The sequence below is a fragment of the Chrysemys picta genome, chromosome 8 (assembly GCF_011386835.1).
Source record: "Chrysemys picta bellii isolate R12L10 chromosome 8, ASM1138683v2, whole genome shotgun sequence".
In the NCBI taxonomy this organism is placed as follows: Eukaryota; Metazoa; Chordata; order Testudines; family Emydidae; genus Chrysemys; species Chrysemys picta.
In genome coordinates, this window is record NC_088798.1 from 10,234,054 (window position 1) to 10,246,836 (window position 12,783).

Sequence of the window (12,783 nt, forward strand, 5' to 3'; positions counted from 1 at the left end):
GAACAGATTTACACAATACCCAATTTTCTCTTAAATGCATGCCTTTGTTCACAATAAAGATTTGTTTGTTCACTGGGTTAACCAGTAACTTCATTATCTTTCATATTTTTATCTGGACAGGTGCCAGTTTTGATTAACTGAAATCTGAATCAGATTAACCCCTACAGGTAAAATATCAGTGCTATTTGATTCTCTGAAACCACGGAAGCAGCTGAGATGGAGTGAATACAACTTAGAGACGGGCATGTGGTGGTACCACTGCCACCATACGTAGGAGTTCAACCATTAGAAACCAGTAGTGCTAAATGCCAGCCAGGCCTTTGTAAGAGTGCTGCTAGCGTGGGCTACCCAACAGAGGGTCTCAGTCAGTACATTTTCAGGTCATCCTGGCCCCAGTCCTCTAGCAGAGCATTAACTTCAGGAAGCTTGGGCTGCTGTATCTCTGCTCCTAGTAGACTTTCCGCCACTAGAGGCCTGGAATTTGGGTTTTACTGGCTTGTGTCAATAGAACTCAATGGCTAAATCAGGCCCCATGAATCCCTGCAACAGTTACATGCTTTTCCTGGTCTGTCCTACAGACTTCTACACAGTAGCAAGTCATTTTGAATTTTGTTACATTATTCTAGATTTAACATTTGACCTTCATAATTACCAGTATTAACTACACACAAACACAGACACAGTCAAGACTTATGAACCCCAAACTGAAACTACCACAACAATATTTAACTTTTAATTGCCTCCTGGAAAACATATACTCATTCCAAATGAAAGCAGTGACATAATTAACATAGCAGTTTCTCTAAAGAGAAACTCAAGCAACACTGGGTTCGATCATGACCATTTGTGTGCCATTCGTTTACTATCCTTCTTAGATCTTGTAAGCAAGCCAAAATTAGTGAATTAATGAATTGTTATTACATATTTATAAGCAGGCTGTGGACTAAATGATTTAATACATCTTCTCCATCATTAATGTCTAGGATTCCATCCTGCCTACATGAATTAAGAGAAAAGTGTAAGCAAAATACGCTAGAATGCCCATAAATCAAATTCAGCAGTCAGACATACAGCTGCAACTCCCATTGACATCAATGAAAATAGCAAGAATGTATCCAAAGATGTAATTTGGCCTGGTAGGTTTAATATCGGTCAGCCAGTCTAGACCAGGTTATTAAAAAATGTATATAGAAAAATCAAGAGACCTCAAGGTAATAATTATCATAGTCATGATATCCAGAGTGAAATATGGCTATTCATTATTCCCTTACTGCTGGTTTCTTCTCTTCAAGATCCTCAATCATTTCCCATTCATCCCAGTCTTCAGGGTTCTTTGCATAAGGATCCTTTATCTTTTTGGAAGGTCAGATTTCCCAGTCTTCTTCTAGATGACCAGATTCCATTTTTTTTTTTGGTTATCAATCTTTACTTCATAAGTACCATCTGAATGAATGATCAGAGTACAGTTGTGTGTACACATCATCCAGAACAAAAAAAGGGAAGTACATTAAAGTTATAATATGGCTATAGGTGTCAGTTTTCCAATGCAATGTTCCAAATAGTTGGTTGGCCCTCTTCACCATCATACCAAAATGTAAATCTTAAGGAAATACAAAACATAGCTTGACCCATTTATATACAGAATGTCAACATAAACAGCTAAAACTTGTTCTTTCATGTCTTAATGCTAAATTACTTTGAGTGTTCTACAAATTAAATTAAGGCTCTCAATTAATTGCAGTTAACTCATGTGATTAACTCAAAAAAAAATCACGATTAATCGCAGTTTTAATTGCACTGTTAAACAATAGAATACCAATTGAAATTTATTAAATATTTTGGATCTTTTCCACATTTTCAAATATATTGATTTTAATTACAACACAAAATACAAAGTGTACAGTGCTCACTTTATTATTATTTTTTATTTTTACAGATCTTTGTAAAAATGATAAACAAAATTATGACCTATAAAACTATTGTTGTATGTAAAGTAAATAAGGTTTTTAAAATGTTTAAGAAGCTTCATTTAAAATTAAATTAAAATGCAGAGCCCCCTGGACCGGTGGCCAGGTCCCAGGGCAGTGTGAGTGCCACTGAAAATCAGCTTGTGTGCCACCTTCGGCACGCGTGCCATAGGTTGCCTACCCCTGCACTAGATTAAGTTTCTGAACTCAAACAAGACTTCAGTGGGGTTGCACAGGTGAAACTGAAGACAGAAACTGGACCTTTAAGGGAACAATGTCAACTTAAAAATTACACTTCTGTCTGAAAATTTTTGTACCTGTTAAGTTACAAGTAAACCCTAAGATTATTATAAAAGAAAGATTAGAGAAAATATTTTTTTTGTTTTTTTCAGAGTGTTTACCTTGTGCATTTGACAGCACTATTGGTCAGTTTCTGATGTCTGGCTTTTTGCACCCCGTGCGGCTTAGGAGGGGAAAGGGGTGCAAAGGTGGACTTAGGGTACATCAACACTGCAATAAAAAACCTGCGGCACCAAGTCTCAGAGCCTGGGTTAATTGATTCAGGCTTGTGGGACTCAGGCTGTAGGACTAAAAATAGCAGTGTAGATGTTCGGAGTCTGGTGCCTGGGCTTTGATTCCCAGAGGTTTCAGAGGCCAGGCTCCAACCTGAGCCCGAACATCTACACTAATGTTTAGCCCTGCAGCCCAAGCTCTATGAGCCTGGGTCAGCTGACTTGGGCCAGAATGGCTCTATAGGGAGTGTACTTTGTCTTGTAAAGGGCTCACTCAGCATACTCGCTCCACAGTGGGGAAAAAAGGCTGCTCTGGAGGAACTGTCTCAGATGGGTGTCTCTCAGGTACAATGCCTTCATGGTGCTCCTCCTGAGGCAATGCAGGTATACTCTGCTCCACATCCAGGGCTGTGCCCAAAAGTACAATCTATCCTTTACGTAATGGTTTGCCCTGTTGTTCACACAGGAATAGAGGAGAAAAAAATTGGAAACTTTAATGTAAAATCAAAAAATTTGGGAGGGGGATTTGGGGCAGGAATAGTACCTGAAATTACTTTTAATCCATTTTTTAAAATTAAACAGATTGCAAGTTAGGAGTAACTCTTTAATACTAGGTTTCAGAGTAGCAGCCGTGTTAGTCTGTATCCGCAAAAAGAACAGGAGTACTTGTGGCACCTTAGAGACTAACAAATTTATTAGAGCATAAGCTTTCGTGGACTACAGCCCACTTGAACACACGTATTGTACCTTGCATCTGATATCTTTGTTGATGAAGTGGTTCTTGTCTTTTGTAATTAAAGATAACTTGCACCTTCTTTGTTCCAGATCCACATATATCCAACATAAATGATATCATAAAGCTTCAATTATCCAAGCAATTTGTATTAGTGTTCTAAATATATAAACAAAAGCATTATATTTAGGCTTGAAAGGATTAGATTTTTATTGGTGACGTCAGTAAAAGTCAATTTCACTATATACACGCAAACCGATGAAAAATATTTACAGTAACAGTAATCAAAATATACAGATAGGCAAATTAAGAAAAATGCTGCTTAAGAACTTATTAGAGTTTGATTTAAGGATATTTACTTTGTATGTTTTGACATATGATGTTGACAATTTGTATTTTAACAGTTATAAAGCTTGAACTTCCTCCTGTCATTAAATAATAATTACTGTCTGACCATGCATAATTTCCCACAACTGTGAAAATTTAAATCAATACGTTTTAAAAAATACTTAAAACCCATCATTTTGTGCAACTGAAAATTTAAAAATAAAAAAATGCTTAAAAAGAAACACCAATATTATCTTACAAAATTATAAAAAATAAAAATCAAATTCTGCCAAGCCTAATTATATACTAATGGAATGGAGCTGACTGCAGATCAAAAGGTTCAAGTCTGGGTGCCCTGTTTGCCCATCATTTTGTCCCTTTCCCCAACCCTTAATCTCTTGCTAGTCTTATATTCTAAACTCTTTGAAGCTAGGACTATGTGTCTGATTTTGCTCTCATACAGGTGCACCTCCCCTATATTCAATGGGCCTGATTCTCCATTGCCTTACACAATTCTGAGTTGATAATGTTTTGCACCCCGTTTGCATTCACTTTGCACATGTGTAAATGACTTCATAAGTAGCTAGATCATCAGCTGGTACAAGCTGGCACAGTTCCATTGAAGTCAATGAAGCTACTGATTTAAACAAGCTGAAGATCTGGCCCAAGGTGCAAGGCAGTAGAGATGCAGGCCTAATAGCAAAAGGAAAATCAAGCAAAAGGTAAGCAAAAGGAGGATCAAGCCCTTTGTCTTCCTATATATATGTGTGTACTTTTGGTTGTTAGTGCAATAGAAATAATATATAATGTAATAGGGAAAACATGTGATTGCTAAAGCAGTCTTATATAAGTTGTTATATATATCCATTTGGAAAAACTAACTTCACAAGTCAGAAAATACATAGAAAAATGTGAACATATAACATACATTTTCTTTTGTCAGTCTAAGACATTCACATGTAAACCTAGCCATTCGTAGCGTGACTAATGATCCTAGTTATTATGTGGTATAGCATTATTTTAAATCACTCTGCCTGCTGGGTGCATTGCTATAATGTAGAGGGGTTATGAACTAACCATACTTTTAAAATTTGGAATAAAATCATGAGCTAATTTGTTTTGTACCAAGCGAAATGATAGTGTACCCAGAAGATCAATATGTCCTATAAATGATGGGCATGATGGGATCAGAAATAAGAGCATTGGTCTAATTAGAGGAACCACAAATAGACTGTGATAACTGTTAAATTAGGTTCCTAAGATTTTGTTCTCTATGGGCCAGACCTTGATAATAAAGCCAAAGGGAGCTTCAATAGAGTTTCAATGTTTACCAGAGTTAAGGACTCAAAGGTTTGACCCAATGAGAGCTTCAGCTACTCAGCACCTCTCCATATTAAGTCCTGTGTGTTTTGCCAGAATAAGGGCTGAGTAAACAATGAGGGCTCATACACAGTGGTGAGCTGGAGCCGGTTCGCAAGAACCGGTTGTTAAATTTAGAAGCCGGTGTAGAACCGGTTCCTAAAGGGGCGGGCGGGTGAGCAAACTCCGGTCTGCGGGCCACATCCGGCCCGCGGGACCGTCCTGCCCGGCCTGCCTGAGCTCCCAGCTGGGGAGGCTCCCCCAGCCCCTCCCCCCGCTCCTCCCCCCTTGTAGAGCCCCAGCACACCGCGCTGCCAGCGCCAGCGCTCTGGGCAGCTCTGCAGCTCCTGCCGCTTTGAGCGGCATGGTAAGGGGGTGGGGCTGCAAGCTCCAGCGGCCGTGCGGCATCCTCACACAACAGCATGGTAAGGGGGCCGGGCTGAGGCTGGGAGGAGGGGTTGGATAAGGGGCAGGGAGCGGTTGGAGGGGGCAGAGGCTCGGGGGGGGAGGTAGGGGACGGGGGATAGGGAAGGGGGGGTGTAGGATAAGCATGGGAGTTCCGGGGGTCTGTTGGGGTGGTGGTGGATGGGGTCAGGGCAGTCAGGGGACAGGGAGCGGGGCGAGTTGGGTAGGGGGTGGGGTTCTGGGGGGCAGTTAGGGTGGGGGGGTCTCGGGAGGGGGTGGTCAGGGGACAAGGAGCGGGGGGGGGGGTTGATGGGTTGCGGGTTCTGAGGGGGGCAGTCGGAGGCAGGATGTGGGTTGGGGTCAGATGGGGGGGGGGGAGACAGGCACGTGGGGCTTGTACTTACCGCACGGTTCCCTACCAGGTCTTCAGCGACACTTTGGCGGCGGGGGGTGGGGTGGGGGTGTCTTCACTCGCTCCGGATGAAGTACCTGCTGCCGAAAACCTGGAGCGACTGAAGACCCCTCCCCCCGCCGCCGAAGTGCCGCCGAGGACCCGGTAGGGAACCGGTTCTTAGGATTTCGGGAGCTCATCACTGCTCATACATGCATTGAGGCACAGCCCCGTGCTGGCAGGATGCAAAGCAGTACTACCCTGGTCCCCACAGGGATTTCAGAGAGACAAAATTCATCCTGGAGCTCTGCAGTACACAGAGGAATGTGCCTGTACTACCTCCTTTCAATGCAAGGCTATATGTATAGAGAGCAGGGCCTTCCAGCCTCTTTCCACTCTTCCCCATCCCATTTGGCTGTCTTGTACCTCAGGCAATTCATGGACAGTCCCAGTGTTCCAGGGTACACAGAGATGACAACAGTTAGCTGCAACACAAGGGTATCTTCTTGTGCCCTCCCTGCCTTTGCACATCCAAAGAGCACAACATAGCCCTGAGAAAGGGCTTTAGAATGTGGCCCTATAGTGCTTGTTTCAATATATTGTAACATTGGATAATGATAATATTAGTTTTCATTTTAAAATGTCAGATTTTTAAGACTCAGAAACAAAACACAGAAGCAGAGAACTTAGGGGTGGAAAAAGCTATTAGCTCATCTAGTCCATGTCACTGACAAAGCAAAATTGTTTCTTGCAGTATATACACAATGCTTGATGCAGTCCAGTTTTAACAGACCAAGTAATGCAGGTTCTTACCAATTCCCTTGAGAAACTACTCCACAATCTAATTAACTTCATTGTTAGAAAAAGGTTTCTGGTATTCAGACTCAGAAACAAAACACAGAAGCAGAGAACTTAGGGGTGGAAAGAGCTATTAGCTCATCTAGTCCATGTCACTGACAAAGCAAAATTGTTTCTTGCAGTATATACACAATGCTTGATGCAGTCCAGTTTTAACAGACCAAGTAATGCAGGTTCTTACCAATTCCCTTGAGAAACTACTCCACAATCTAATTAACTTCATTGTTAGAAAAAGGTTTCTGGTATTCAGCTCAAATTCTCTTTTTCAAACAATCATTCTTTATTATACCCCCTTGAACCACCACAAACAATTCTTCTCCTTCACTGGAATTTGCAACATTCAAATGTCTGTACTTTACTGTAACATTCAGCCTTGTCACTTTTTAATCAATCTATGCATTGTTATTTCTTTTAAAGTGTAGTGCTGCTTTGAAAAATGATTATGTAAACATGGCATGTTTTGAATGCAACAGATCTGCTCCTTGTGTGTACTCAGAGTTACACGTACATACCTCAAGGACTGGACAAAAATAACTTTGTATTCTTTTCACCCCTACAGAGCTAATACAACTAAGAAAGAGGGAGCTGGATTCTATTCTGTCTGAGGCAGCAACAGAATTATTAACTAAGGGCCAAATTCATCCCAGTTGATCAGACAGTACTGGGACAATAGACAAGACAACAGTTTATTATATAATTTAAATTTCCTAAAATGTGTGATTACAGTTAGTTATCCATATGTATTATAAGATTATTTTATCAAATTGACATTATCAAGCATTTCTAACAGATATAGAATTTTCAGAGACCTTACCAAACATGATGTAATAATTAGACTCTCCATGCATATCCTCTTGGTTAAGTTTTGCAGGAATCTGTTTAATATATCCGCCAGCACAGTCAATCTTCTGTTTATGTTTTACGGTAAATGGAATTACTAAAGTCTGACCCTCATTACTAAAGGGCTCAAATCTTGCATAAAATCTGGCATCTTGACTAGTCTGAAGACCAATAATGAGGAGACCCAGTAAGATCAAACATATAAATATAGAAAACCTCTACATAAAGTTACATTTACCCCTTTAGTGTCCTTTCTGGCTCTTAATAATTTACCACTTCCATCACTGCCCTGTATGAGTCAAATTCCCCTCTCACTTACACCAGTTCCATTCCACTGACCTCAATGGGATTACATCAGAATAACTGAGAAGAGGAGAGTGTGGCCATATATCTGTAAGTATTGGTAACTAAAGATACTCCATCTCCAGCCAAGGATGTTGTTATTCAACACAGTAGCTACTGAGCCAGAGAATGATGATGTCAATTCAAGAGGGAAGTTACACTCTAATCTAAAAGTTAGACAAGGAATTTACGTAAAGCCCACAAACTGGCTGAAAGATAAAAGTAACTGAGTAGCAGATATGGGGATAAGGAGGGCAGAGACAAAAAACAAACACCACACAAACCACCAAAAATGTAGTCTTAAAAAGTTTGTGAAGCAATTAGCATGGGAAGATGAGAGAAATGCCACCAGAACACTAAAAACAAAGCAAAGTTTTTACTTAACACACCACTAAAGTTTATGGTCCAGATTCTCTTCTGTGACCAAGGGTATACTTGGCGCAGCAAGAGGAGGAGCATCATAGAGCTGGTTTCAGATCCCAGATTTTCTGGCCAGGTCTACTCAACATTAGTATAGAGATAGTGATAGTCTCCAAGGCACTTCTGCCTCGCCTTCCCCCCCCCCCCCCAACACATCCTTGACACCAGGGCTGCAGAGCTGGTGGCTATACCAGTTCTATGTCTACTAGGGGACTCCCCTGTATGATGAAGGAATCCCTGGGGAAACTGGGTGATTTCCTCTCACTCTGCACTGCTCAGACATTTGAATCTGGCTCAGTACTCTCTGTGCATTTAGTGGCTCAACCATTGCTTGTTATCAAGCTGTGTGTGCACGCTTCATACTATGCAAAATAAACTAGCTGAGTTTATTTGAATGTGCAGTCATTACATTTGTATTTAAGATCACTGAACTGCACATCCTATTCAAATTCATGTGCTCTGGGAAGTCATATCCCTGAATGCAGTGTGTCCTTCTGAGCACATTCTGTTTGACATAGACAGAAGAGCTGCCAGGCCCCCTGGGCCTATTCAGATGCTAACCGAAAGGTAAAGGTTAAGTGGAATGAAAGTTTTCCCCACACACCCTTTCAGATGACAATGGAAGGGGTCAGTCGGCTTGGGAGCTTCTCTTCTCTTCTTTTCCCTTTTCCAGTCATCCATTGCAAATTTTGCTTGCTCCTAAAAGGGCAACCGCACTAAGGCCCATGAATCTGAAGCCAGTGTTGCTAGTTCTTGTGATTTTTCTTTTGTAAAGCTCCAACTTTGGGAATCAAGAGATTGCATGAGAATCGGAGCTTTAATTTAAATAAATAAACAAATGCCTACCCCTCATGGTTGTGAAGAAAAGCTTGAAAACATGACCCAAGTGAACCCTAACTGATCGGAAACCAGAAGGCTAACAAAAATAATTCAAAATGTGTTTGTTTGTTTGTCTTTTAAAACACCTCATCGTTTTTAAGATGATGTCATGATTTTTTGGCACCAGACTCATGATTTTTGCATGCTTGCATTAGCAGTACTGGAGCACTCAGAAATAGAGTTGAACATGAAGTTTAATGATTGCACATGGAAAGACACTTACCTAAACAAGGCCGCAATCTGGGTTCATTCTGCAAACTCTCTTGCTTTCTCAAGACTACTTCCTCCATCTCTAGTAAAACAAAGGCTATGTCTATACTACGCACCTTTTAGCGACACAGCTGTGCCGCTACAGCCATGCCGCTAAAAGGCACGCAGTTTAGCCGCTTGTTTGTCAGCGGAAGAGAGCTCTCCCGCCTACAAAAAACTTCCACCCCCAACGAGTGATGGTAGCTTTGTCGGCCCATGCGCTTTTTGTCAGCAAAACTTTTGTCTTTCGGGGGAGTGTTTTTTCCCCACATCTGACTGACAAAAGTTTTGTCATTTAGGTTCCAGTGTAGACAAAGCCAAAGTCTCTCTCTCTTCCTCTCGCGTGGAACAGAGCAAGAGTAAAACCTTCAAATGGGATGAAAACAAACACAGTCGTTGGATCCTTTCCCTCTTCAGAACAAGGAGAAAGTAAATGTTTTGAAAACCAAAGTTTTCAAAGGTTGAAAACCAAAATCCCCCTAGCAACTACAGTTTTTAGATCCCTTTCTTCTTCGGAGCAGAGAAAAAAGACTTCTCCAGTTCTGAATCAGGCCCATACCTTGCTACTTCAGTCTTACCTAGTCCTTGTGCAAGAATCAGTGACCCTGAAAAGAGACCTCTGTGGGGTCCCAGGAATCAGAGATGGTACTACAGAGGCATCTAAGCCCCTTCTAACAAGGAGAGTTTGGATACATGTGCAGACTAGACACATGCACACCAATTCCCAACCCCACCCCAATGCATGATTCACTGGGACAGAATCTGGCCCTGAGTAAGAACTTTAGGATTTGGCCTTAGGCATCAAACAGAAAACATGGAAATGTTCAGGGGCGGATTTTAAGGCCATGTTTAAATGATAGGCTCTACAGCAACACAGCTATTGTGCTGCAGTTCCACCACTGTAGTGCTGTAGCATAGATGCTTCCTACAGCAGCGGAAAGGGTTTTCTATCACTGTAGTTAATCCACTTCTCCAACCAGCGGTCGCTAGGTTGACAGAAGAATTCTTCCATTGACCTACCAACATCTATGCTGGAGGTTAGGTGAGCTTAGCCATGGCATTACGAGGTGTGAATTTTTCAAACATGTGAGTAACATAGCTAGGTCAATCTATTTTAAGTGTAGACCAGGCCTAAATTGACACTACTGAAATTTAATTTTAACAGGCACATTTTTATTACTGTGAGCAATGGAGGAAAAAGAATAAAGGAGGCAATCAAAGAATAGGGCTAAATCCCTAGAAATATAATTTTAGACTGTTCAGATCATAAATGCTATATAGTTTACCTTTATCCTTTTCTTCATTTCCATAGAATCTTCCTGCTGTGAACTGAAATTTACCATAATAGATTTATGCTTAGATTCAGTCCATCACTTCTGCCATCCAACTGGAAAAAAGAAACAAAAATTAGATTTTTCCAAATTGTAATAAACAGCTAAATCTTAGCACCACAAACTGTGAATATCAACTGGATAAAATTCAAGTGTTTTTGGAAGCTACTTATATATGTGGGCCAACTTTTAAAAAAAATACTGCAGAATCAGTTAAGATCTGAACAAAGTTAATGTTTTTAACAAATAAAGAAATCACTGGGCAAAAATACAGCACGTGATGCTTGTTGTTAGCTATTAGTGACAATACTCCTTTGAAACCCCCTGCCCCAGCCAAGTGAAAGTGAGTGAGGGTGGGGGAGAGCGAGCCACCAAGGGAGGGAGAATGTAGTGAGTGGGGGGCATGGCCTCAGGGCAGGAGCTGGGCTAGGGTGTTTGGTTTTGTGGGATTAGAAAGTTGGCAACCCTAGCCTGGGTCCCTGAGCTCTGCCACCCGGGGCTAAAGCGAAAGCCTGAGCAGTTTAGCTATGCGGGGGGCCTTGCAGCATTAGGTTCCCAGGCAATTGCCCTGCTTTCTACCGCCTAATGCCGGCCCTGGCTTTTAGATGCAGAAAACCAGTTCTTGTGGCACAGGCGGGCTGTGGAGTTTTTATAGCGTATTGGAGGGGCCTCAGAAATAAAAAGGTTGAGAACCCTTGCTGTCGGGGATAACTTTATAGTTTATATGTGTTGTGAGGTGGGACGATGACAGTCCAGGAAAGATTTAAGAAGCGGTATGACATACAACCCCCAGACTCATGTAAGATGAAGGTCAGTTCAAAAACTTATTTTAGTGAGAAAAAAATAACTTTGGTTGGAAAATTCTAAAAACAAGTTCTAATGTAGAAAAAGTAACTGAGAACTCTATGTACAATAATACAACTCAAGGAATGCATTGTCCCCTGGTATTTTTGATTAAAGATACAAGTCTCTTGAGAGCAGGTTATCACACAGGCTTACCTTCTTCTAAAAATGCATCCTGTTTATAAGAAAAGGCCTTCAGATAAACTATTTATATATCTTTTTCTTCAGAAGCATATGACTTTTGGAAGACCTGTATTCTTGTTGATAAAGGCCAGTGTGTGGATGATATTTGCCAGCTTAGATCAATTTCATTTATAATATTTTGGACTTCTGTCTAACAAGTACTTTACAACATTAACTAATTAATCCTCACTGCAGTAGTGAGGCAAGTACATTTTGTTGTTCCCTCTTTACAGATGAGTAAACTGATGTATTGAGAGAAGTTAAGGCCCTCCTCCTACTGAAGATCTGGCCTAGAGTGACTTACCTAGTGGGCAGCAGAGCAGAGTACAGTGTCCAGATATTGTTAAGGAATACATTCATTTTTTACCTGTGTTGTATCATTTCCATCAATGAATACATACAACCTGCTGTGCATGCATTCTAAAATCTATGCTATCAGATTTGAGTTCAGTCCAAATATAAGAACACTGTAGAACGCTCCTATAATTGATATTGTCTAGATTGCATTTTGGTAATAAGTGATCTTTCTGTTTTAATTTTATTCCCTAAATAGTTCAATCCTGCAAATTGTGCAAAAAACTCCCACTGATTTAGGCAACTGCCCAGGCAGGCCCGGTACTATCAGATCCCAACTGTGTAATGTGATGAATGCAGATGAAAGTTTTGCACGAGCACCTTGGCCATCCTCCAAGTGAAAGGCCTACAGTAGATCTCTGAATGACAAAGCACTTCAGCAAGCTGAGAAGTGCACTTTGTGAAATGAGTTATTGATTTAATAAAATGTATGTTTACATTTCTTGCATCTGCTAGCTAGTGTGCAATCAAGTCAGACATCTTAAGTCAATCACATACGTCCTTTTAAATGCCATTTTAAAAAAATCTTTAAATCTATGCAAATTTTATAAAGCTAAACTACTTTACAGTGTCCCTTTAAATGTGTTTCCCTTGAGACCTGTAATTAGATTTGGTAAAGAAGAGAGCCACTCAAGAATGTTTAACTGTGCATCATCATACTCTGCATTTAACTCACACTACAACACCAGACAATTTCTTCCTAGTCCCAAAGGGATCACCAGTGCCTGTAGGTTCATGTTCAGTTATTTGTCTGCCTTTTTACTTGATTATCCTCCTGGACATGGGACTA

The 12,783-nt window shown here is 40.9% G+C and overlaps 1 long non-coding RNA gene across 1 annotated transcript; it reads right to left on the bottom strand.

Moving 5' to 3' along the window:
* Positions 1 to 1,911: 1,911 nt before the first annotated feature.
* Positions 1,912 to 12,783, bottom strand: LOC101934738 (uncharacterized). Its single transcript, XR_255064.5, has 5 exons — positions 10,569 to 12,783; positions 9,257 to 9,325; positions 7,367 to 7,553; positions 3,227 to 3,371; positions 1,912 to 2,930 (listed from the first exon to the last, which is right to left on the bottom strand). It is a non-coding gene; the product is annotated as an uncharacterized LOC101934738 (long non-coding RNA).